Source organism: Natrix helvetica, assembly GCF_964273705.1.
Source record: "Natrix helvetica genome assembly, chromosome: 1".
Taxonomy (NCBI): domain Eukaryota; kingdom Metazoa; phylum Chordata; class Lepidosauria; order Squamata; family Natricidae; genus Natrix; species Natrix helvetica.
The window spans coordinates 16293921-16320448 of NC_138548.1; the positions used below are offsets into that span (position 1 = coordinate 16293921).

The following is a 26528-nucleotide window of genomic DNA, read 5'->3' on the forward strand; positions in this document are numbered from 1 at the left end:
TTTGGGAGTACCAGCAGGGGGCTAGATTTGGGGCCATTTACTTTGCTCCCTGCTCCAAACCAGAACATTTTGCTTGCCTACTGCTTCAAATGCTGTTTCCACCACGTGCCCTTTCCTAAAGGTAACATTTCCCCCACACATAAGTGCTAGTCATTCCCGACTCTAGGGGGCGGTGCTCATCTCCTTTTTTAAAGCCAAAGAGCCAGCACTGTCCGAAGACGTCTCCGTGGTCATGTGGCCGGCATGACTAAACGCCGAAGGCGCTGTTACCTTCCCACCAAAGATGGTTCCTATTTTTCTACTTTTTACATGCTTTCGAACTGCTAGGTTGCTAGAAGCTGGGAGCTCACTCCGTTAGGCAGCGCTAGGGATTCGAACCACCGACCTTTCTGATCGACAAGCTCAGCATCTTAGCCACTGAGCCACCGTGTCTCCTACTGCTTCAAACACTGTGTTTCCACCTATTGCTGTGAAAAAGGCCCAGGAGACTGTGAAATCAAACAAGAGGACAATCCTGAAAATCAGAACAAACAACATGAAATAAATGTATAGGTAGTCCTGGACTTATGAGCCCAAAATTTCTGTTGTTAAGCAAGGCAATTGTTAAGTGCGTTCAGTTTTAAACAAATCTCTTAATGATTCTTAAGTGAATCATGCAGTCATTAAGTGAATCTGACTTCCCCGCTGTCTTGGCTTGCCAGAAGCTGGCTGGGAAGGTTAGAAATTGTGACCGCATGACCCCCAAGGACAGTGCAACTGTCATAAATACATGCCGGTTGCCAAGCAATTTGATCATATGACCACGGGGACGCAGCAATGGTTATAAGTGTGAAAAGCAATCCTAAGTCACTTTCAATGCTGTTGTAACTTTAAATGGTGAACAAATGATTATAAGTGTTCTGACCGAGGCTTCCCAAGAGCATGAAGCAGCTCCTTGTCCCGACAAAAAATCCTTTTATTAATTGACTGTGAATTCTGCTCATTCACATCCAGCAAAGTCTTTCAAGGGAGGATTTACAGTCACAGATCTTATCTGGCTTGGAGAGCTGCCAGGCCAATATCTGCAAAACTTGGCAAGGAGTCTGGGAGAGTCACGAACCAATTAAGCAAACTAATTACCTCCTGCAAACTCCACTCCCCTTTCGCTCCTCTTTTATTTCCTCTGGGAGGTCCATTCATCGTCCACCTGTGGCTTTACTCCCAAGTCAACCCTTTTCCTTAGCTGTTCCCTTCGTCTGGCAACACTGCACATGCACACACTGGGAACAGGCTCCAGCTGTTCTTCTGCATCACTGATGTCTGACTCCAAAGGCAGCTGATAACTGTCGGACGGCCCTAGCCCCCTCACAGAGCCCTCATCAGAGCCTTCCCCAGACTCCAGGACTGGTCCATGTTCCTCCCCAACCTCCTCACTGTCCAAATCGGCTGCCAGCTCTGCTGGCCACCGGCGGTCCACAACAGTAAGTCGAGCTCTACCTGTACTGAACTAGTATTAAGGCTTATGAAAAATTAGAGTAAGACCAACTCTATCCAGCAATCTCAAAATAGTTATGATACAGCTAGCAAATCTCCTGTGAGAATAAATTGGAAGACGGCTATCACTATAGAAAACGTCTCTCTGATATTCATCTGCTTATTTTAGTTTCCAAGCTAGTCCACACTTAGTGACTACAATTGGGACTGGCCACTCCATTGTTAAGTGGAAAATAATGTTACTGCAGCAAGTGTACAACATCACTTCCTACTTGGTCATTAAGTGAGCCACCACAATCACTAAGCAAGATGTCATGTGACCACAATTTACTTCTGTGTGCTCCATAAATTCAGCTTGGCAGAAACCAGTTGTGAATGTACAACAGTTGTGAAGCACCTATATGGCAATCATGTGTCCATGGGATGCTGCAACTCTCTCAAATGTGATGACTAGTCACAAATCAGCTTTTTTTAAACACCATTGTACCAAGGCATTCAGTAAGCATGGACTACCTGTATTCTAGGGAGGGTATCACAGGTGGAGACACAGATGGATACATGCAGTGGCTCAGTGGCTAAGACGCTGAGCTTGTCAATCAGAAAGGTCGGCAATTTGGCGGTTCGAATCCCTAACGCTGCGTAACGGAATGAGCTCCCGTTACTTGTCCTAGCTTCTGCCAACCTAGCAGTTCGAGAGCATGTAAAAATGTGAGTAGAAAAATAGGAAGCACCTTTGGTGGGAAACTAACAATGTTACGTGCATCTTCAGCATTTAGTCATGCCGACCACATGACTATTGAGACGTCTTCGGACAGCGCTAGCTCTTCAGCTTTGAAACGGAGATGAGCACCGTCCCCTAGAGTTAGGAACGACTACCACATATGTGCAAGGGGGACCTTTACCTTATCACAGGTGGGGTTACTGTTTTTCTATATTTAAAGCCTGAAAAATAAAACAAGATTTTTCTCAAGTTACCCAAAGGAATTTTTTTACAGATTTCCAGTAACTTGGTATTATTTGATTTATATCTTGCCCTTCTAGCCAGAGGGCACTCGGCTAACAAAAAAATTAATCTGATAACAGATAAAATCATACTAGTAAATATTAATAGTAAGGATTAATGAGAAGATAAGGACTCTTGCAAGCCACATGCATAACTGGAGAAATTTATCTTCCTTCTCCCCCAGTCTGCAAATGAAAGAAACAGGAGTTCTGAACTCTACTTTAATGCTCTGGGTGCAGTTTTTTGGCTGATCCATAGCTTATCATCTAACCTTTCCCTGTAGGGGCAGTGAAACACCCTGATTGATTTAACTGTTTGATTTTGTACTATCCAGTCTCCAGTAGCATCCTTTATCATTCCCTTTTGGCGGCATGAGCAACATTAACTCCAATGTCCACAGGCAATCAATCAAACATCTGGATTTACAACCCTCCCCAAACCTGTTGGACTCAAGGCAATGAGCAACAAAGACAATTAAAAAAATAGAAATTAACAAAGCAAAAAGATAGAAATTGCAATACAATGCAAAGAAGGAAAATGCAAACACAATTCAAATTCCCCGTTGATAGCACTCACAATCAATTAGAGCTGAAGGCACATCGGGACAATACCGATTTGATTTTCTTTGCATAATGCAAGGGGCAGTAAGGCCAAATTAATTCCAGGACAGGGACTTTCAGGGTGTGTGTGTGTGTGTGTGTGTGTGTGTGTGTGTGTGTGTGTGTGTGTGTAGGAGGGTTTAACCTTGGAGAAGAGCTACCACTCAGCTTCCAATGTATGTAAACTAGAAAGGGTGGGTGGATTGTCAACAGGCCCTTTCTTAGAGATACCCAATCTGGATTCAGACTCATCCCAAATATAGGATTTCCAGGTAGTCCTCAACTTAACGCCACAATTGAGCCCAACATTTCTGTTGCTAAGTGAAAGTTAAGTGAGCTTTGTTCCTTTTTACGACCTTTCTTGGAAGTTGGACCATAAGAAAGGCTGAGCGCCAAAGAATGGAGGCCTTTGAACTATGGTGCTAAAGAAGACTCCTGCGAGTCCCTTGGACTGGTCCCCTGCAAGGTTATCAAACTGGTCAATCCTGGAGGAGATCAACCCTGACTGCTCTTTAGAAGGCCAGATCCTGAAGAGGAAACTCAAATACTTTGGCCACCTACTGAGAAAGGAGGACTCACTGGAGAAGAGCCTAATGCTGGGAGAGATTGAGGAAAAAAGAAGAAGGGGACAACAGAGAATGAAGTGGCTGGATGGAGTCACCGAAGCAGTAGGCTTGAGCTTAAATGGTCTCCAGAGGATGGTAGGGGACAGGAAGGCCTGGAGGAACGTTGTCCATGGGGTCGCAGTGGGTCAGACACAACTTCGCAACTAACACCAACAACAATGACCTTATCTTGCCAATAACACGGTTATTAAAGTGAATTTGACTTCCCCGTTGACTTTGCTTGTCAGAAGGCCACAAACGGTGATTTCCATGACCCTGGGACACTGCAACCGTCATAAATATGAGACAGTTGCCAAGTGTCTCAATTTTGATCACATGGCCATGGAGATACTGCAACATTCTTAAGTGTGAAAAAATGATAACTCGGGTTTTTTTTTTAACTGACTGCAGTGATAAGTTACCATTGTCAACTTTGAATGATCAGTAAATGAACTGTTGTTAGTCGGAGACTACCTGTATATGGACCCAGATACCTATTTGAAGCATGGAGTAATTCTGGGCTCTGCACAACTTGTAGAGGAGGAAAGAAACCTTAAAAAATAATCTTGGGCTGCCAAGGAAGAGCTGGCATGCAGATCCTCTGTTTAGCAGTGCAACATTGGAACTGGCAGTATCCAAAAGGCCTGGAGATGTCGGAGGGGAAATGTACATGGCAGAATCTTCCAGGTGGTAGCAACATTTTGTGGCAGCAGATTAGTTTTCAAAAACTGCCATTAGGTCACCCAAGGCTGCTAGGCAAGTTGCACGCAGCCTGTTGTACCGGCCTGGTCTACCCAATGCGGAGAGCCAGCGTGGCTTCACCCTCGGTCTACCCAGTACGAAGCCGTTTGGGGAGTGGCATTAAGCTGGCCACTCCCACCCAGTTGGCCCCACCAACCCAGTCAGTCATGCCTGCCCGGCTCCCCTGAGGTCAACCACAGCCCCGATGCAGTCCTCAATGAAACTGAGTTTGACATCCCTGGTTTAAGATATGGTCAAAAAGCCAGAGCACTGTTTTCCAGCCGTGGCTATGTTAAGTAAGATGTGTGTACTTCAACTCCCAGAATTCCCTACAGAGCATGGCTGCCTGGAGAATTCTGGGAGTTGAAGTCCACACATCTTCAAGTGGCCAACGTTGGGTTAGGACAGGGGTGTCCAAACTTGGGAACTTTAAGACTTGTGGACTTCAACTCCCAGAATTCCCCAGCCAGCCATGCTGGCTGGGGAATTCTGGGAGTTGAAGTCCACAAGTCTTAAAGTTCCCAAGTTTGGACACCCCTGGGTTAGGAGAACATCTGTAGGCCTCCTACAACCTTCCTAAGTTTCCTATTCAGATATCCCAAACGCTATCACCAAATCACTGGTATCTCCATGATGTAACTTTACAATCAGTCACCAGACACAGAGTTGTTAAAAGTATTTAGACACTCTCAAAACCACAGATTAAAACCTGGAAGATTTCAAAGTGAAAGTGTACACATGCCTATCTACGCACACACTATATTAACGTGGGTGAGCCCTCTTCAGCCAAACACTTTCCAGACCTGAAATGACCATATGGAAGTCCTTGGGTTACGACCACAATTGAGCCCAACATTTCTGTTGCTAAGTGAAACATTTGCTGGTGAGTCTTGCCCCATTTTATGACTTTTCTTGCCACAGTGGTTAAGCGAATCATTGCATCTGTTAAGTTCGTAACATGGTTGTTAAGTGAATCTGGATTCCCCATTGCCTCTGCTTGTCTGAAGATCGCAAAAGCTGATCATATGACCCCAGGACACTGCAATCGTCACAAATAGGAACCAGTTGCTAAGAATCTGAATTTTGATCATGTGACCATGGGGATGCTGCAGCAGTCGTAAGTGTGCAGAACAGTCATAAGTCACTTTTTTCAGTGCCGGTCACTAAATGAACTGTTCTAAGTCAAGGACTACCTGTCTTCCCACTTATTTTATAGCCAGTATGGCCAGACGCTGAGAATCCTGGGATCTGCAGTCCTAATTTATCTTGATTGCACCAACTTTATTATTATTTATTATTTATTACATTTATAAACCGCTCCCTCTCCCCGAAGGGACTCGGGGCGGTGTACAAAACAGCTAGAAACCACAAACAAAATACAATATCGGATACCCATAAAAACAAAACAATATAGAACCGTTCTAAAACAAAAATTAAAAGCAATCTAAAAAATCTATCCCCAGAGATTAAAATACCGGCCAGAAGTGTTGGAAATTAAAACTACGGTTAGGCCAGGCCGGCTAAAAGGAACAGGTGGGTCTTTAATTTCTTGCGGAAGGAGCAGAGATCGGGAGTTGTTCTAATATCAGGGGGGAGGTCATTCCATAGGGTCGGGCCCATCACAGAGAAGGACCTACTCCTGGGCGCCGCCCACAGAGAAGGACCTACTCCTGGGCGCCGCCCGCCGGCATTGTCCAGTGGACGGCACCCAGAGGAGCCCCTCTCTGTGAGAGCGAATTGGTCGCAGGGATGTATGGGGTAGGATGCGCTCCCGCAGATAACTAGGTCCTGTATACCATTTATTATTTTTATTCTACTTTCCTTATGAGTTATGAGAATCGTCCAGGGATGTTCTCTGAAATGCGTTTTAAACTTGCAGATTAATTGCTGGAAGTTTTCAAGAAAAGATATGATAGCTCTTTGTCTGGGATGGTATAAAACTCCTGCCTTAGGCAAGAGGTTGGAGTAGAAGACCTCCCCAGGTCCTTTCCAGCTCTATGATTCTATGAATAATAGGCCATCCATTGCACAAGCTAAACAATTACTAGATTAGGTAACATTATTAATGCTGAACACCGAGCTCAGAAAGTACCAAACAATTCACTCGAGTTGTACACATTCTCCACTATTGCAACTATAAGAATATATTCACACACACGAGTGTATCCCAATTAACCCACTCTTTTTGTACTTCTAGTTCACTCAAGTTAAGATTTTATTTCTTCCACTTTATTCTTATTTTACTGTTCCACGTTTGTTGTTTACAAAATATAGATAGCGACCCTAACCCTAAAAGGAAACAGAAGCAAAGGCAGAAACGAATGCACCTACTACCTACACAATAAGTATTATATTGTGGGATCTTCTTGTGACTGTGATCACAGTTGCTGCTTATGAACTATCATGTGGACACTAAGACTGGCATGACTGATCATACATTTAAGAAATGTGTGTGGGGGGGAGAGATATCATGACACACTCATTAACAGCCCTCCCCCTCTTGATTCAACCAACAAACTTCCTACGTAACTACTTGCCAGCATACCTATTTTACAGGGGAGGCCAGAAACTGTAATCTAATCCAATCCACCGAAGCATCAATTCCATACAGAAACATTCAATCTAATGCCTTAACAAGTCTGGACTTGCTCTTAAAGCTTCTAGCCTGGGAACTGCTATTCTAAAGCATAAGGATGCATGGATGCTTGCTGATGTGGAAAACCCTACATCTTAACCAGATTTTTTTTAAAAAGAGGCAGAGTTAAGTAATGTATGACCGAGAAACTTATCGACCATAGTTGGCTAAATGGAGTTCATATATCCAATGGCAGCCTAATCTGCCTATTCAACAGATGCAGAAGAGAGCTTTAAATTATTGCTTTACAGCTTGAGTTTGTTCCAGTACCGAGGAAACCAATATAAATATAAGCGGATCTTTAAAAAGATGTTGAGATTCTAGAAAGAGTGCAGAGAAGAGCAACAAAGATGATTAGGCGATTGGGTATTTCCTGACAGTTGGAATAATGAATAAGTGGAACAACTTGCCTTCAGAGATTTTGAATGCTCCAACACTGGAAGTCTTTAAGAAGATGTTGGATAGCCATTTGTCTGAAGTGGTATAGGGTTTCCTGCCTGAGCAGGGGGTTGGACTAGAAGACCTCTAGGGTCCCTTCCAACTCTGTTATTCTGTTACAGACAGGGTATAATTATTCTGTTAAAACTACCTCCCCATTCAAAAGCAGCATGCCTCTTGCTGGTACTAATACAGGTAGTCCTCATTTAGTGACCACACTTAGGACTGGCCATTCAATCATTCATGAGGCAGTCCCTATATGAAACCAACTATATTTAAATGATCTTGCTCCAGCTTTCCTTGGCTTTATAGACGTGCAAAGGTCATAAAAGCAAGGATTGGTAAAAGTTAATTTTTCATCACCATCATAACTGTGAATGATTGCTAAGTGAAGCAGTTGCTAAATGAGGACTAGGAAGGGCTAATTCCTTGTCTTGTTACTGGAAAGACCTTGGCTCAACTGATGATGTACATTCTTAAGGAATTGGGCCCAGAGCTAGTTTCTTTGCTTCCTGAAGGAACGGGAATTTAATTTGTCCCTCTTTTGAACTGTAGGCATGCAGCTTTCTTAATTCGTGACCACAGGTTCGTCGGGGCTGATGCAGAGGTGGTATTCTACCAGTTCGGACCGGATCGCCCGAAGCGCTAGCGGAAATCGCAGATGGCTCCACCCACCGGCAACCGGCTCTATGGCATCCCATTTAGGCCATTCTTTTGCCAAAAACGCATGCGCAGAAGGATCTGCGAACCAGTAGGGAAGGTAAGTGTACACCATCCCTGGGCTGATGGGAATTGCTGTCCAATATTTGCTGATAAGGAACAGTAGCTTTCTACTTAGAACAAAATTCCTTGGTGCATTCAACCATTTGCTGAGTCACTTATTTTTTTTAACTCCTGCGATGACATTTGCACAGCTCATTTTGTCTAAAGCAGATTAAAAGAACAAAACAGAGGAAAGCTTCTGTATACTATTCCTGCAGACACAGGTGGGGAGGAATGTTTTCCATAAAGAGGAAAGAAGAGTTGAGAACTGAATTTGGTTCTGTAAAATCTTGCACGTTCCCAAAAATTAAGCACCTCGTATTTATTTGGTTCAATGAATTAAAAAAAAAGGTTATGGCCAGCATTTCTAAGGCCACATTTTCCACATAGTTTAATTCTCAATCATGGTTTTGAACATTCTTTCTAAATGAGAGACATTTAAAAAGCATCCTGTCGTATCCTGGATGGCCCTGGGCAATTTTGTCACACCTCGCCCTACATGAACCAACATTGCATTTAAGCCACTTACGTGCCATTCACATCCATGTCCTGCAAAGAAAGATCAATCACGGCTGACACGTTCTGTTTAAAGAAAACCTGCATCTCAGCACTAATTTTGCTCACCAAAGATCAGCAAATAATATTATCCAGTAGTCCCAGGACACAAATGTGAAAATCAACAGTCCAAATAACTTTTAATGATTAACACTCAACACAGTAGCACTGTGACATGGGTGACGAACAGAACAGCTATTTAACACTGGCCTTTTATATCCCATGACAGTATTTTTTTTTTCCAAGATAGCTTCAGGAGAAAAAGGGAACCAAACTGGAAAGATAATTGATTATAACACCCACATGTTTCCTGCCATCTTCCTTGCTCTCCCAAAATGGTCAAAAATTAGATTTTCTGTCTTAGTCAACTAACAAAAACAAGCAAAAATATGATGGAAGGATCCCCCACACACACACCTAATTGTTCCAGACAAGCTGCTTGCTGCTTTCACAAGAGCGTACCTTTCTCAAACATAAGCAACAAAAAAAGCTAACAAAAGCCGATTATTTTTCATTCTCTGCTTTCCACATCAACTAGTCTGTTAAATAATTAATGCTTATCACAGAAAGCCATATGACAGAGAGCCCCGAGAAGCATATGCAATATTACTGCAGCCTCACTAGGATGGCATGCAGGCTTAAAATGGGCACTGTACCGTAGCTGCACATGGCAAGGGAATCTTCAAAACAATGGGGGAATTCTAGAGTAAAGAACAGATTGGATTCCTTGTTAAGGAAGCCCTAGAACTGCAAAGATTGACTTCTACATGGTAACACGGAGAAGGCTATTAGTGCACCACAATCCACATGCCATACCGATGGTTTCCAAGGGTTGCCTAGGAATTCTGGGAGTTGTAAACGACAAACTTGATTTATGCTTTACAAACAGCTGACTAGAGTGTCACATTTCTGAGTGTCTTTCTCAGTGTGCAAATATGCATGCAAGGGAAATCCTCTCCTGGAGACCTGCAAAGGTTAACAGCCAAGTCATGGCACACTCTTTCCTGCCCGCAGAACAGATGCACGTTAGTTACTGCACATGCCAGCAGCTACTACTAGGTGGTTCAAGATCAAACACCTCATGCAACCAGAAAGGGCTCACCTTGTTTTAAAGAAACTCAGTCAATCTAAAACTACCCTAACAAAAGAAAAACTTACATGAATTCCTTCTAAACCTGAAGCTTTACGTCAGGTACTTCTCTGTCTAAATGGATCAGAGACAGAAATAAAGAGGGTGAAGCCCTAAGACCCTCATCAGCTAAATTTTGGATAGGGGATGGAGAATGAATTTGGGCGAAGAAAGAAGAAAGGAAGCAAACTATCGTTTTGTTTTATTTTTGCCTCTCAGACTTGGCACATGTATTGAATTCCCCCATCTTAATTAAACAAGACTGTTCCCATATGTCCTTATTCTGCAACTTCAGAATTTCCTCCCTATTTTATTTTTACAAACTAACCTTTAGCATTCTTTGCAGAGAAAGCGGGGGTGAGGGGAACCTTATGTATTTCCTGGTCTGTAGTTCCTTTGGCAAAGGATTTCACACGCTTTCAATTTCAGATCTAGAAAGACCTGAAAAATAAAGGCAAGAAACTGGCTTTATGAATACAATTACAGACAAACACCTTTTGGAAAGGGGTGGGTGGGTGGGTAATATCCAACTACATCAACTTGTTTTACACTCTGGCATGAATTCACTTAAGTTGATTCGTGGAAATTAAGAAGGTAGACACCAAATACAGAACAATCTATAGTCTGAGGCAATAAAAGAACCACAGAAAATATAGAGGCTATGGGGAAAGTGATGCTGTTAAAATACTTTGTATTTAACCCTGAAAAACACTCTAGTTTTCAACAGTCAGGAAATAAGCCATACACTTTTGTACACAAAAAAGAAATAATTTCTTCTGCCTCTACTTAATACAACTACTGTATTTTCAACTGCCATGCAAAACTGGATCTAATCTACAAACATTTGCATCTCCTGAAAACACCTTTTAATTTACAACTCAGGTTGAACAAAGCAAACCACAGGTTTTGAGGGGGGGTAGAAAGCAGGAAGGCTTTGTGGTTGCTGCATGGAATTCCCCTGCTTAAAATACAAAAAGATACATCACAAAAAGAACTGCAATAAAAGGGGCTGGGGAGGTGGGGGATCATACCATATAAAACATCAACAGTTGACTGCCCTGGAGGACCAGAAGTTAAATCTTCATGCTTATGTGTGAATAAAAAGAAGGGAAAGTGGAAGAAAAGCAGAAGGTTGATTCAATTGGGTCCAAGATACCTATTCAATAAAGGAGAAAAAAGAAACATAGCCCCATCTCTCCCCCACTCCCCAAATTTCACCCATCTTCAGTTTATAAATATCATGCCAATCAATCAGGCACAAAAACCTTTTGATGGAATTTTTAATTCCCTTCCTTCCGCTTTTTTTCTTCTTCCATCTGCCTTCCCCCCCCCTTTTTTTTCTTTTCCACAAACACGCCCTGATTATGGAGATTAGTAATAATTTGTTCAGAAGTATAGAGAGACTAACCAGGGTGGGAAAGCTGGTTACTAATGGGAAACAAAGGGGGGGACACTTAAAGAAAACCAGGGCTCACCTGTTTACTCTCCATCTCATTCTTCCTTTTACAAACAAGCACCTTAAGGGAAAGGAAGCCCAGAAGCTCCAATCCACCTTCACCATGTTTTATTTATTTTTTGTAAAAAAAGGTTTTTGAACAAATAAACAACTCAGCACTCAAATTGTATGGTGTGTGTGTGTGGGTGTGGGTGTGTGTGTATCAAGTACATTGATTTTGGCCTAGCATGCTGCTGCTTCCTTTACATTGCAAAGGATCACAGAAGCAACCCCCCCATCCACCTCCAAGTACACAATTTCCTCCTTCCAAACCCTCTCAAAATTCCCCAAATTTCCGTTTTTCCCAGTTTTGAAGCCCTTTGAGGCATATTGGAAGAGGGTCAGGGTGGGAAGTTACATAAATCTCGGTGCCTGGCAAGGCAAGCACCAATGAATGCTTCCACACGCATCACCTAAATGCAGAGACAAGGAGAAGGGAGAAAGAGCCCACTGGGCGGGTTTTAGGAGGAAAAAAACTGTGGGGTGCCATCCTCTGGTCACTTACCCACCGCCCCACATCTTTCTGCTCAGCATCCCTTCCACCAAACTAGGGTGGGGGGGTGGGAGGAAGCAACAGGAAGGCCTTCCAGCCAAACCCTCCTCCTTTAAGCTTCCTCGTTTCTCCAGCCTTTCCCAAGCCCCCCCCCCCCCCACCAGCCTCCATAAAACACGAAGAAAAAGTACGGGGCAGGGCGAGGGGAGGTTGCACTAAACTTTACTCTGTTAAATATAGTCAGAGTAATTATAGTCCTTGCAAAATGTTAAAAGGGGGGGGAGGAAGCCCTCTTCCTCTCCTCCGCCTTACAAACTGAAACTTACTCCTTTCTTTCTCCCTTCCGCCACCAGCGGCTCCCCACACTGGGGCACATGCATTGGGGCACATGCAGGAGAGCGCCCCCTCCCACTCCCACCTTTGCTGCAAGCCTATCCAAAGAGAAACCCCCCTCCCTACAAAATAAGCCCTCCAGGGGTAAAAGCCGCCGCCTCTCACTCCGTCGAGACTCACCTGAGCTTCTTTTCCCCGTCCGGGCCCTTCAAAGGTGGGGAGCCTAAGATCTCTTCCCCCACAGCCCTTCCATGGCTCGCTGTTGTCTCTTTAAGCCTCTTTCTGTCCCTCTCCTCCCCAGCAGGCAAAGAGCAACGCCTTTGCGCCAGCGGCGTAAAGCCCACGGGCGCCCTATGGCATTGACGTCACGGCGGCGGCGTAAACCGCGTTGGTGAATAGCGAGCTCCGCTTCTGGAGCTTAGGAGACTCTCGCCGCCTTCTCTCTAAGTCTGGCCATCCGCTGGAAGGGGGGGGAGCGCCCGTAAAGGGTTTTTGGCGCATGCGCCGAAGAGATGGAAGGGGGAAGAAAGAAAAAGGGAGAGGGCGCAGGCGGGAAGAAGAGAGAGAGATGGAAGCGTAGAGGTGACGACGCGGTGGCTGCCTGGAGACTTCCGGCTTTCTGTAGGATGCTGGCCGGGTCGCCCACGTGAAGGGGAAGAACCGTGCAAACTCACGCACATTAATGCAGAATGCTTGGGAGCGTCCTAACCACGAATATTACCCTAATAAAATCATTTTGAATTAGACCCCGATTCAATGTATTGTTCTAATTGAGGTTTGGGGATTCATGCAATTACAGTGACCATGCGTCCTTTGTAATAAAGACAAGTCCTTTCATAAAACTGCCCTTTAGATTTAATTATTTTCCTGGTTTTGTTCATGTTCTTGTAAACAAAGTTTTTTTAAAAAAACAACAACAGCAAGGTTTCTAAACCTTTATGAGATTTTTCAGACTTGCCCTTTTTTCAGGTTTTTTCCTGTATTTTGTTTTTCCAAAAAAAAAAAATCCCTGTAAGGATAATGTATTTGTACTGGATAACACACCTGGGTTATGAAATAATTCTGCTCTGGAATGCATTGAAATGACCTCTTACCATATTTTTGTATATTTTACGCTAATTTATTTCATAATACAAAAGAAAATGCAAAAGGTGGACAAACAATGAAGTGCAAACAAGAAGAATAAGAAACAAAAGAAACCCCAAGTAATGATTAAAAAAAAACAGGACAGAAGACCTTCCAATTATTCAGCATTTAAATATTTTTATTAACTTACTATGAGCCATCAAGTTGTTTCTGACTCCTAGCAACTACCTATCACATATATACTAACGTATTTTATAAGAATCCTAAAAATATTTTATAAGAATCATACTCTACTAAAATTTTTGGATTTTTAAAAAATCACTGTGTTTATAAAATTACTTTTTAAAAGAACAGGAAGAGATTTAAGTCTAGGTTTCTATCCACCACAGTTTTGAAAGATATAATATAGTCCAGCTCTCAAGGTAAATCAACTTGTGCCAGTTCAAACCACTGAAATGACCAAATGTTTCTCCACTTGTGAAGCTTTTTCTGGATGCAAGAAACCTCTAATTACACAGAGGAATAGTTGTTTGTGCTACAGCCTTGCAGTCTAAAGTGATAATAGCCTACAGAGCCACATCAAAAACCTGTTTCCAGTCTGCTTTACAACACAGATAGTTCTCGACTTGCAACCACAATTGAGCCCAAAATTTGTTGCTAGGTGAGCCATTTGTTAAGAGAGTTTTGCCCCATTTTACGACTTTGCTTGCCACAGTTGGTAAGTGAATCGCTGCAGATGTTAAATTAGTAACCTGATTGTTAAGCGAATCTGGCTTCCCCATTGACTTTGCCTGTCAGAAGGTCACAAAAGATTGTCACTTAACTCTCGAGAATGCAACTTTGAACATTCATTAAAGGAACTGTTGTAAGTCAAGGATTACCAATCCTGTACTTTTAAGGATAGCAAAAATAGGGGAAAGGGCAGTGAAGTCATAGATACAGATAACATCAAGCCTCCTTTGAACCAAGAATGAAGACTGATGACAAAATACACTATGTAAGGGTACAATTCAAACATGGTTTCCCACTGTCACCTGTGATTGTTGCAACTAAATTTTCTAATTCATAGCTCTGATTTTCTGATGTTCTAATCTAACTTGAGCATTGTAGATTTAACCTTAACTTTTTGAAATCAACTAAAGTTAGCTAAGTGCTGCCATCTAGCGTTATTAAACAACCACTATCAGAGATATACTGCTTTCTAGTATCGATGGCCAACTGTCTTGCAAAAATTAAATATATTTTGACAATAAGAAAAATAAATGATATTACAACCCTTGGCCAATCAGAAATATATTTTTGACGCCCTTTGGAAAACAATGTTTTCTTAAGTATAGGTGGCTCAGAGGCTAAGACGCTGAGCTTGTCGATCAGAAAGGTCGGCAGTTCATTGGTTCGAATCCCTAGCATCGCGTAACCGAGTGAGCTCCCGTTACTTGTCCCAGCTTCTGCCAACCTAGCAATTCAAAAGCACGTAAAAATGCAAGTAGAAAAATAGGAACCATTTTTGGTAGGAAGGTAACAGCGTTCTGTGCGCCTTGGGCGTTTAGTCATGCCGGCCACATGACCACGGAGACGTCTTCGGACAGCGCTGGCTCTTCAGCTTTGAAACAGAGATGGGCATTGCTGCCTAGAGTCAGGAACAACTAGCACATATGCGCGAGGGGAATCTTTACCTTTACCAGCATTGTGGGCTCATTGATACAAATCTTTGGTGCCAATGTAGTCTACGTATTTAATATGTGATGTTCTGGCATTGCAACTCCCAAAATATATTTTGTTGGTCACAGTTCATCCTAAGGACCACCTCCATTTCGGGGTTTGCATTTCAATTCAGATAAACTGGAGAGCTTCAGTCATCCAGGCCATGGTTGCCCCAAAGGTGCTTTTCAAAAGGCAACTGGACTTCCTTGTTTTTTATCTTGAAAAATGTTTTGTTTCTCTTCTAATAAGCTTCTTCAGTTCTTCACTGAATGGTGGGGAATAGAAGGATTTATAGAATATAAAGCTTTGCAGAATATAAATGTGTTGAGTATAATACAAATGAGTTCTGAAAAGTATATAAATCCTTCTATTCCTCGCCATTCAGTTAGAACTGAAGAAGTTTCTTGGATGAGAAGCAAAACATTTTCGAGGTAAAAACCAAGTCCAGTTGCCTTCCAAAAAGCACCTTTGGGACAACCACGGCCTGGATGACTGAGAATCTCCACAGACATAAACTGGAGAGGTTGAGAAATGAAGGAGACAGAGACTAAAAACTAAATTCCATGAAGAGTAAGCAAAGGGTACTAGGATAGTAGTTTCAAACACCTGAAAGAATATGTAGAAGGCCATATTCTTCATTGTTCTGAAGTACAAAATATAGAATATATTATATACATTAACAGTCAGACAGAGGAAGCCATTATCTCAAGAGATGATATTTTCCCTTCCTAGAATGCATTCAAGTAAAGAGTTTGGATTTCTGCACGGCGTCTCAATTTATGCTACTTTACCACAGACACGATGCAGAAAAGGACAGCTGAACCTGTCAAGGCCTTCGAGCAATTCCTGTGTGAACAAAGTGACAACACTGGGGGGAAATAAGGAGAACAGAGATGAACATAATTAACTGGGGGAGCGGGTGTAGAAAGTGAGAAAGCATCTTTCGTAAAAGCAGACTTTTTGAGAGCCGGCTTGCTTCGACACAAACCTGCTACTAAGATCAGCAGAAGAGGCTATCTAAAATATGCCCTCTGAACCAAGTTCTCCATTTGTTCAATACATGGAAAATGACCCCCATCGATGTTGCTGTCGAGTTACGCAAAGGAATTATTCCATAAGATAATGATCTCCGCAACCATGTTTTTTCCTTTTTCTAGAAGAGACAAACTCTTCTCCTGCTTTACCCTTAGCCACTCCAATCTGAATGAGTTGTGATTTTAATTTTTCAAAATCTGATTTTATTTGTTCGTGTTGTATTTTTTTTTCTAGTTAGCCTTGTTGAGTGTCTTCTAGATAGGAGAGTAATATATACAACAAATTACTGTTGTTGTTATTTAGAGTGGTATGGTGGCCTAGTGAGGAACAAGCTTGTTCCCCACTTTGAAGATTGAGAATTCAATCCCAGGTAGCGGCAGATGTTTCTCTCTAGGTCTCAAAGAAAAAAAAATACCTGCTGTGAACTCTGCATTGCATCAGGGAGGGTGTTCGGCTAGTAAATGCTCAACTCCATCCAGTCACCTGGCTCTACCCTGAATTAAGGGATTACAGGGTCATAAAAAGGGAGTTACTGTTACTGTTATTTACTACCAATCCAACAGGATTTGGTACTTTTGACTATCGGTTCCTTCTCAAGGATTTGGAATAGTTAAAGAGACCATCGTAATATGTACTGTTCCACGTAATGCTGCCTTTTTAACTGATGTGTTGAGATTCTGTCTATTTTTACTGTGGCCAAGTGCTTTGCCAGATCTTTTGGATGGCACCAAGTTCATCGACTACTACTGGCATTACCAACTTTCTTTTTCCACATTTGCTCGATCTGTATTTGAAGGTCTTTACATTTCCCTATTTTTCTACTAGTTCAGTGAGGAAGAGTAAGTCAAAATAGATTTTTAACGTGTCAATGAAGATTTCTACACAATAAATGTGTAAAAGGAAAGTAGTGATGGTGACATTATTACAGTTGATATTGTTATTATTATATACAAAATATATGAAATCATAGCTGGCAATTATTTAACTGGCATTGGCCTTTTGTACACATCAAATTCTTCCCAAGAACCTAGGATGTTGTGTTATTGTTATCTCAGAGAACCGACATGATTAGATTTTGAACAGATTAAAGGATATAATCAAGGAAGATGTAAAATAAGGAAAAATGGTTGTGTTACATAGCAATAACTTCAATACAGTACTTCACAATGGGATTACAATACAATACAATAGTAGAGTTGGAAGGGACCTTGGAGGTCTTCTAGTCCAACCCCCTGCCTAGGTAGGAAACCCTATACCGTTTCAGACAAATGGCTATCCAACATCTTCTTAAAGACTTCCAGTGTTGGGGCATTCACAACTTCTGGAGAGGCAAGTTGTTCCACTGATTAATTGTTCTAACTGTCAGGAAATTTCTCCTCAGTTCTAAGTTGCTTCTCTCCTTGATTAGTTTCCACCCATTGCTTCTTGTTGTACCCTCAGGTGCCTTGGAGAATAGTTTGACTCCCTCTTCTTTGTGGCAACCCCTGAGAAATTGGAAGACTGCTATCATGTCTCCCCTAGTCCTTCTTTCTCTTAAGCTAAACATACCTAGTTCCTGCAACCGTTCTTCATATGTTTTAGTCTCCAGTCCCCTAATCCTCTTTGTTGCTCTTCTACGCACTCTTTCTAGAGTCTCCACATCTTTTTTACATCGTGGCGACCAGAACTGAATGCAGTATTCCAAGTGTGGCCTTACCAAGGCCTTATAAAGTGGTATTAACACTTCACGTGATCTTGATTCTATCCCTCTGTTGATGCAACCTAGAAATTTAGGATTAGGTAACTATGTGGAGAACAACAGAAACTCTGTTTACATATTGGGTGTGTTCAATGATCCCATGAACCATAAATAAACTATTCACATTTTAGCCTCCCATGATGTACAGTATAAGCCAAGCCCATAGAACTAGCTTATGGTCCTGTATGTTGTTTCAATCCAAGAAATTGGTCATATTTGGAAAACCACCATTAACTTGAACATGGGTATGTGTTACAAACCCAAACAATGTGTTAAACCATTGTTTTAAAGTGTGGTTTTTCTGTAATAAACAACGACTAGCTGAGTGGTGGCTGGGTTGGAATAACAGGTGAAACTCACATATAGTGGATACTCAGCAAGTAAAACTACTAGACTACCTTTAGGAGAAGAGCTGGCTAAACTGGAAGGTGAGGTTAAACATGTCATAATCTTGGAATCTTTGCATTGCCACAAGAGACCAAGTCTAGCCCCTGTGAATTACCTTGATCTTTATTTAACACCAATTTAACTTGGACTGTAAGTTGACAAGATTCTTGTATGGAGGTAGAAATAATAAACTCTTGCTATGAACTCAACAAATGCTCCTGGTTATTTGTAACTGACACCATCTAGTCCATGGGTGATGGCTCTTGAACTGCTGCAGCTAATGTCTAAGATCCTTGATCTGGGGAAATGATCCCACTGGGTTTCTGTCATGAGCATTTGGACTCTTTCCTGAAGCTTGCTGATTCATACATTCTGAAGTCCATTGCCAAATCTACTCAGGGATTAAGAGGAATAATGAAAACCCAAGCAATTATTTTTGAGAACATATGGCCTTTTCCAGCCCTGAATCAGACTAATACCAGTAGATAACTAAAAATTATTTAAGTATTATCATTATTGACCAACTAACCTTAAATTGAAAAACCCTAAGGTAACTGATAAAACAACAAACTGATAAAGGTGATTAATTTTCATTAAAAGTTACAAACTGTAAAAACAAAATGTTGCAGCATGCAAGAAACCAGATGAATTTCCACTAGAAATTAAACAGAACAAACCTAATAATATGAAGATGCATTTCTTCATAGTTGCAGCAGAAAACTCTTCCAACCCTGCTGGGGATTGAACTTGAGTAAGAAGTACTCAAGGAACTGTTGGTGATCAGGAGTTAGTTATAAAGTGTAGGAAGTTATCACCCAGCCCTCTCCCAGAAAAATGAAATATCCTAGGAAATATTGAAAAGGCAGAATATTATATTTTCCTGGATGTGAAAAAGGGAGAAACATATTTTAAACACAAAGTAAATTCCTGCAGCTTCCTGCCATCCTCACTTTATCAATGGGCCATTAAGAAGGCCAAGCTAGTCCACTTTACATAATAAAGAGTTCTCCCCTTCAGCTCCAGGGGGGTGGGAATGAAGGCATGATGATATAAGCCTTTACTCAACTGACCACATGGCATCTGAGAATTCAACCAAACCTGGATTCAAAACTCAGCCTAGAGGGTTGCCCTTGCATGGGCCCATGTGAGTCTGACAGCCAATCAGAATACATTTCTTACACAGGAACAGGAAACAGATAGGTGGGGCCGAACAGATTATAAAAAGCCCTGCAAGCCCTTCTTCAGCCCTTCTTTTCCCTTCTCTTCTTCTCCACCAACATTGAAGCATGTGATCACCTTTTCTGTTCAGGACTCAAGCCATGCGGTCCTGTCCACCATTAAAACCATCTTTCCAAGCAGCCTCCATGTCTCCAGTGTCTTTTTCCCCACTTGGAGCCGAACCCAGAAGGACATTTCTTCCAACAAAAGAATGGAAATATGCTCCAAATCAAAAGATTATTAGACATCCCTTCCAAAAAGTTTTCTTTCAAGAAACAAAAATTGGAATTGAATCTTGAATACTGGATTATTAATTTCTTTAAAGTTCTCTGGTATTTTTCTCACCTGTGTTTAAACAGCTACGTGACTCCTTTTTGTTTTTGGTGTTTAAAGCAAACAAATTCATCATATTCTTAGAATTAGGTGAAATGCAACATAGCCAAAAAAGGGATGTTGAAAGAAATGTCCTTCTGGGTTCGGCTCCAAGTGGGGAAAAAGACACTGGAGACATGGAGGCTGTTTGGAAAGATGGTTTTAATGGTGGACAGGACCACATGGCTTGAGTCCTGAACAGAAAAGGTGATCACATGCTTCAATGTTGGTGGAGAAGAAGAGAAGGGAAGAGGAGTGAAAAAGGGCTTGCAGGGCTTTTTATAATCTGTTCGGCCCCACCTGTCTGTTTCCTGTTCCTGTGTAAGAAATGTATTCTGATTGGCTGTCAGACTCACATGGGCCCATGCAAGGGCAACCATCTAGGCTGAGATTTGAATCCAGGTTTGGTTGAATTCTCAGATGCCATGTAGTCAGTTGAGTAAAAGGCAATATTATCCTGCCTTAATCCTATCACTCTGGAGCTGAAGAGGAGAACTCTTTATTATGTAAAGTGGACTAGCTTGGCCTTCTTAATGGCCCTTTGACAAAGTGGGGATGGGCAGGAAGCTGCAGGAATTTACTTTGTGTTTAAAATGTGTTTCTCCCTTTTTCACATCCAGGAAAATATAATATTCTGCCTTTTCAATATTTCCTAGGATATTTCATTTTTCTGGGAGAGGGCTGGGTGATAACTTCCTACAGGGGGAAAAAACCATTAAAGGTATATAAAACAAATGGCTATTCCAAGTATAACAGGAGTTGAATGCCAAAACAAATCTATAGAGAGAAGCAACACAAAAGGGACTTTGCTGAGTGTAATAACCAAATTCTATACTGTGAGAGGGATCTTGGGAGTCTTAGTGGGCAACCAATTTAATATGAGCCAACAATGTGCAGGGGCAGCCAAAAAAGCCAATGCAATCCTAAATTGCATTTAATTCATGTTAAATTCAATACTACTCTATAAAGCCTTAGTTAAGACCACACTTAGAATACTGCTTCCAGTTTTGATCACCACACTATAAAAAAGATGTGGAGATTCTGGAAAGAGTGCAGAAAAGAGCAACAACATTGATTAGGGGCCTGGAGATTAAAACATATGAAGAACAGTTACAGGAACTGGACATGGCTAGTCTATTGAAGAGAAGGACTAGGGGAGACATGATAGCAATGTTCCAGTATTTGAAGGGCTGCCGCAGGGGGGGGGGGTGTCAAGCTATTCTCCAAAGCACCTGGAGGCAGGACAAGAAACAATGGATGGAAACTAAATCAAGAAAGATTCAACCTAGAACTAAAAAGACATTTCCTGTTAATGAGTACAATCAACCAGTGGAACAGCTCGCCTTCAGAAGTTGTGGGGTGTTTCCTCACTGGAAGCTTTCAAGAAGAGACTGGATAGCTATCTGTCAGAAATGGTGTAGGCAGGGTCTCCTGCTTGGGAGGGGGCGGGGTTGGACTAGATGACCTACAGGTCCCTTCCAACTCTGTTAATCTATACAGCAGTGTTTTTCAACCTTGGCTACTTGAAAATGTGTGGGAGATTCCGAGAGTTGAAGTCCATATATCTTCAGGTTGCTAAGGTTGAAAAATTCTGCTGCACAGTAAGTAAGTCTCTAATATCCAAAGTTTCCCATTCGTTCTTCTGCCCTTCCACCACTCATATGGACGCATCTATCGGATCCGGAAGTCAAAGTCCTTTTAGAACGATTGCTGCCTCCTCTTCCTTTTTCTTCATAACGTGGTCTCTAAGATAGGGAGACTGTAAGTCTGGCAGCCAGAGTGGAAAAGCGGGTTTTGCGACAGCAAGCGGGATGGTTTTACGACAGTGTCAGGACAGCGTTCTTTTAACCCGTTCCTCTCCGGGAATTCCCACCCCGCTTCTTTTCCCACGACGGAGAAGTTTTAACGAACCGGACTCCATCGGGAAACTTATTTCATCTTTCCCATTTCCCACGAAAGAACAAAAATACCAATGTATACTCCCAGAAAGCTCACAAAAAAGCTCTCCCCATTTGTCCCCGATCTGATGGGGGCAAACTTTACTGCCTTACAATAATGAATGCGCAACTTGCCTTTCAATGGCTTATCTAATGATTTCTTAAATTATTTTAAGGAAGTGGTCACACAACTTCTGTCTTGTGTCAGCGAGTTCAAATACCAAAAAAACCATGGGGTGGGGGGTGGGGAGAAGATCTAGGAGTAACTCTCTCCCCCTCCTCCCCGCTCTGTTCCTTTTCGAAAAGCAGAAAAGTTCTTGATCAGCCAAGGATGAATCATAATCAGAATTTAGATATGGACTAATACAAGACTAACTCATTTTTTAGGAAGTCCATGTACATGGACAAAAGAATGGACAATTGTCCTGCTGCTTTGCAGCACTGATACTCAGGTGGGGGCCACAAGCCCAAAGCCTCCATAATTTTCTCCAATTCCTTTTTATAATAATCTAAATCACATCTGAAATGCCACAATTATGTCTTCAATGAAAATATGTTCTCTTAACATTCTGAATCTCCCTGCATTTCAGTTTTATGGGTTAACCCCAAGTTTTCACAGAGGGAAAACAAATCTTCCAATACCCATCCAAAACAATGCAGTTTCGTTTATTTTTATTACATCGGCTTCTACTTACCTTCCACTTTAGATTTATATCCCACTAAGAAGCTAAGATTGCATATATAGACTTGGAAGGGATCTTGAAGGTCTTCTAGTCTAATCCCCTGCCCAAGACAGTAGTTCTCATGTCATCTCAGACAAATGGTTAGTAGTAGTTAATGTTAGGAGTGTCTGTCTCTATAGACTATATACTTTGCGTTTAGAAAATGCAGAAGAGGAACAGGTTTTTCGGACAAAACTAAGACTGATCTGAAAGTGGATTTTAAAATGGCAGGCTACAAGAATGATAGAGAAAAAGAAACTACACTAGATAAATAAATGAAACCAGTTGATATATTAATAATTAAAAGGGTTCTAAAAATAACAAACCAAAGAATGACCTGGATGTAATGGATTTACCAAAGAGGTGGGTTAAAGCTTTGAAGACTGTTATTAGAAGGACAAAGATAAAATGAAATCAAGTTCTAGGATGGTATTTGAAAGGACTAAAGATCAAGATTCTTGAAAGTAAAAGGAAGGAATATAAAGTTGGTTTATCTAATCAAGGTTAACATAGATACGGTATGTTGTTATCTCTGGTAATCCGTAATGGACTTTTGCAGATCAGGACTGAACTAGTTAGGTTTTAAATGTCTATGAAGATCCTCAGTCATCCAGGTCATGGTTGTCGCAAAGGTGCTTTTTCAAAAGGCAACTGGACTTTCTTGGTTTGGCTTGAAGTGGTTTCACTTCTCATCCGAGAAGCTTCTTCAGTTCCTTCAGAACGATCAGGTTTTAAGAACTTATTTATAGATTTTAAAAAAAAGGGATATGGAAGAAGAGATAACGAGTTATATTTTTTTTAAGAGGAGGTGACCCTAAAATTGTTTAATATTGTGATGAAGGGGAAGTAATTTCTTTACATATTTTTTTTTGTTACTATATTCCTATTTTTCTTTTCTGCTTTTCTTCCTTTTGTTCTTTTTCTCTCTGCATTTTTCATCTTTTGTATTTTTTAATAGTTTTTAAATTATTTTAATTTTCAATAAAATTGCCTTTAAAAATAGAAGCTTAGGTGGGGAGCAAAAGCTAGCCCATGAACTGGAGAGGGAAGATCCTGCTCCAGCAGCTTTCCTTTTCCTACCCTGGCTGAAGGCAGCTGCCCTTTCTCAACCATTTTCCTTCTGGCATCCCATCTGTGCACAATGCAAACTCCTAACTGAAGTCCAGATGGCAGATGGCAAAGGGATGCTGTGTGTACATTGAACATCCAAATACTCCAATTCTCCTGCTGTAGATCCACAAGAGTGACATTTGCTTTCCCTTATCATCATTAGTAGGAAGGCTGATGGGAGGGTGCAATTTGGGTTGATAGGCCATCATAAGCTTTCTCCCACTTGGCACTCGGAGACGGGAGCTGTAACCCTTTCGGTTTATCTCCGTTAAGCTGCTTCGAGCGAAAGCCAGACTCTTTCTGATGAGAAATGGGCTGTGAAACAACTCAATTATTTCAGAGCTTTAATCAACTTGAATAAGTTAAATGGTGCAGATGGATGCACCGGTTTCCTTTTAAAGAGACAGAGACGTCAAATAGTATTTAAGATTTAGATTATTTTGCAGGGTTACTCTAAATGGGACCGTTTCATGGATTCCATCAATTGTCTACCTATATATTTACTTATAAAAGGCTGCCTGACTTCAAACAACCCTGGGTGGATTACTTTTTAAAAAGGAGGACGACAAAACATAAAGAAATAATACAGAAGGCAACCCCACTTGACAAAAAAGGAAAAGTTTTCAATGATTTTCTGAATGACATCAGCTATTTAAACCTCTGGGTAGAGGCAGGCATTGTGACAGAAAAGGCATCCTTCCTAGGGTTCTAATAAATATAGCTAGTCCTTGAGTTACAACCGCAATCGAGCCAAACATTTCTGTTGCTAAGCAAGAGTGTTATTTAGCGAGTTTTGCCCCATTTTACGACCTTTCTTGCTACAGTTATTAAGTGAATCACTGCAGTTGTTAAGTTAGTTGTTAAGTGAATCTGATCTCCCCATTGACTTTGCTTGTCAGGTCACAAAAGACGATCACATGATAATGGGATAACGCAATAATCATAAACGTATGCCAGGTGCCAAATATCTCGAGTTTCGATCATGTGACCATGGGGATGCTGCAACTGATATAAATGTGAAAAATATTTTTTCCAGTGCCACTGTAACATCAAATACCACATTTTTCAGAGTATAAGACGCACCAAGATTTTGAAGAGGTAAATTTAAAAAAAAAAGTTTTTGCACTCTGCAGACCTCCCAAACCCTCTGCACGCCTCATTTTTTGTGAAAACAGGGCATGCAGAGAGTTTGAGAGGCCTGCAAAGTCCTCCTGGGGGCTGCCCCCCCCCCAAATGAGCAAAAAACCAGCCTGTTTTTCACTCGCTTTTGTCCTCCCCAGCCCCCAGAAGCACTTTGCAGGCCTCCCAAACCCTCTGCACGGCCATTTTTGTGAAAGAGGCGGGGGTCTCGGGAGGCTAAAAATGCTCTATTCAATGTATAAGACGCATCCTGATTTTCACCCTTTTTGGGGGAGGGGGGAGGGAAAGGTGCGTCTTTTACTCCGAAAAATATGGTGGTCACTAAGCGAATGGTTGTAAGTTGAGGACCACCTTTACAGAATTATAGAATAAGAGTTGAAAAGGAGCTTGGAAGTCATCTAGTCCAACCCCTGCTCAAGCAGGAGACTTTGTACCAGCGGTCCACAATCTTTGCGGCTTGACGGGCTCGGCTGGAGGGGGAGAGGGGAAGTGAGTTCCGTGAGCAGTGGTGCGGTGCAGATACATGTGTGCGCACAGCCCTTGCGTGAGTGAGTGGCAGGCCAGCATGTGCACACACAGCTCAGCTTGCGCGAGCAGGGGCCCAGTGCGCATATGCATGAGGGCCCACTGTCCCGCTGCCTGCATGAGTTGTGTGCGTGCTACAGCCAACCACTTGCATAGCCCAATTCCGAATAGGCCATGGCCCAGTGGGGGCCCTCATCCCTGGAGCTAGGGACCACTGGCCTATACCATTTCAGACAAATGGCTGTCTTCTTTAAAATCTCCAGTGATGGAGCACCCAAAAGGTCTGGAGGCAAGTTGTTCCACTGGTTAATTGTTCTCACTGACAGAAAACGTCTCCTTAATTCTAGTTTGGAGCTGTCTTTGATTAGCCATTCTTTACTTTTTATCCTGCGTAAATGAACATTGTTTAATTGAAGGGATTCAGTGCATTCCTGCTACCATCTTCACTGGATGGACAGAAAGAATTGGAGATTTGCCAGTTTCCTGGCCTTATTGTATTGCTTGGAAGTGGATTTATTCAGTAGTCTCTAGATAATTCCGACAGAGAACCCTTCGGGTGGAGAGGAAGCCCACTTTCATATGTATAGAATAGGAATGGGCCACCTGTGAGCTTCCATCTTATGCTTAGCACCTGGTATTATCAGCTCATCACGGCATAGTGAAGAGGATAGGAACAGAATAACAGTTCTGATTTAACAGATTTAAGCAAGATGAATTGCTGGCCCTTTAAGGTTCTGTTGTTCAACATTGTGGCTTTAAGATGCGTGGACTTCAACTCCCAGAATTTCCCAGCCAGCAATTCCAATAGTTGATTTCCACACATCTGAAAGCCACCAACTGCTTTCTATTGAATATTTTATTGGCCATGAGTGATTGGACACACAAGGAATTTTTCTACGTGCATAAACTCTCAGTGTACATACTCACAGTGGTAAGGCATAGATACAATAATACAATACAATACAATAGTAGAGTTGGAAGGGACCTTGGAGGTCTTCTAGTCCAACCCCCTGCCTAGGCAGGAAACCCTATACCGTTCCAGACAAATGGCTATCCAACATCTTCTTAAAGACTTCCAGTGTTGGGGCATTCACAACTTCTGGAGGCAACTTCTGTTCCACTGATTAATTGTTCTAACTGTCAGGAAGTTTCTCCTCAGTTCTAAGTTGCTTCTCTCCTTGATTAGTTTCCACCCATTGCTTCTTGTTCTGTCCATGATGATAAATCATAAGATACCAATAGGAGAAGATAGTAGGAAAGATGAGAAAGGTAATAGCAATACAACCCTACTAC

The 26528-nt window shown here is 41.9% G+C and overlaps 1 protein-coding gene across 2 annotated transcripts in view; it reads right to left on the reverse strand.

The window, feature by feature from the left end:
* The window catches only part of CSNK1G2 (casein kinase 1 gamma 2), a 133154-nt gene extending 120347 nt beyond the window's left edge, over nucleotides 1-12807 (reverse strand). Inside the window, exon 1 of one of the 2 annotated variants that reach the window (XM_081959701.1) lies at nucleotides 12442-12807. The gene's annotated coding sequence lies outside the window, so the exon portion shown is untranslated. Of the gene's footprint in view, nucleotides 1-10268; nucleotides 10386-12441 lie in introns of those variants that run through there. The other variant, XM_081959702.1, reaches the window with a different exon arrangement.
* Between the last annotated feature and the right edge of the window lie 13721 nt (nucleotides 12808-26528).